General features: G+C 35.2%; 1 protein-coding gene across 1 annotated transcript in view; it reads left to right on the forward strand.

Annotated features, from left to right (window-relative positions):
* The window catches only part of LOC119593385 (serine/threonine-protein phosphatase 2B catalytic subunit alpha isoform-like), a gene marked incomplete in the record, with an annotated part of 201,939 nt that overhangs the window by 189,600 nt on the left and 11,720 nt on the right, over positions 1 to 619 (forward strand).

The raw sequence follows: 619 nt of genomic DNA on the forward strand, positions 1-619 counted from the left end.
ATTACAGTATTTTTTTAAGTAATACATAATGTTAAAAAAAAAATACAATAAAGAATCCCATGTTTGTTCCCATTTTCACTGAGTCCCTTCCAGTATGATAAATCTCCAGTTGATGAATCAGAGGAAAGTTAAATTCCAACTTGGACGCGGCATACACACTGAACCTCCTTAATGGCAGCATTTCTAATCCCATTCTCTCTTCACTCAAATCCCCGAATGCAACTTCATGTGTCTTCTCTTCATCCTTTGAGAGTACTAGGAGTCCTCCTCTATAGCTTCCTCATGAAAGCTTTCCTTTGGGCCCTTGGAAGGAACCTGCTTTGTCTCTGCTTTTGTATATCATGACAGTTTTTTTGTAATGCTTTTTTTTTTATAATATGATAGTATTTAGAGTGTTTATACTTTTTGTTAGTGGTTTCTACTTCTTGCTATTTCATGAAAATTGAAGAGCTGGCCTAATTAACCCTCCAGGAATAATCTTGAAGCATTCATCAGTTTCTTTTGTCCCTGCTTTTTGAAAATCTGCTAGGTGGCATGAATTATATGAAGCAGTGCTCAGTTACAGCACTTTGTTTTCTCATATTCTCTGTCTTAAATAATAGATGTTGTATTTAAGCAG

The sequence above is a fragment of the Penaeus monodon genome, chromosome 32 (genome assembly GCF_015228065.2).
Source record: "Penaeus monodon isolate SGIC_2016 chromosome 32, NSTDA_Pmon_1, whole genome shotgun sequence".
Taxonomy (NCBI): domain Eukaryota; kingdom Metazoa; phylum Arthropoda; class Malacostraca; order Decapoda; family Penaeidae; genus Penaeus; species Penaeus monodon.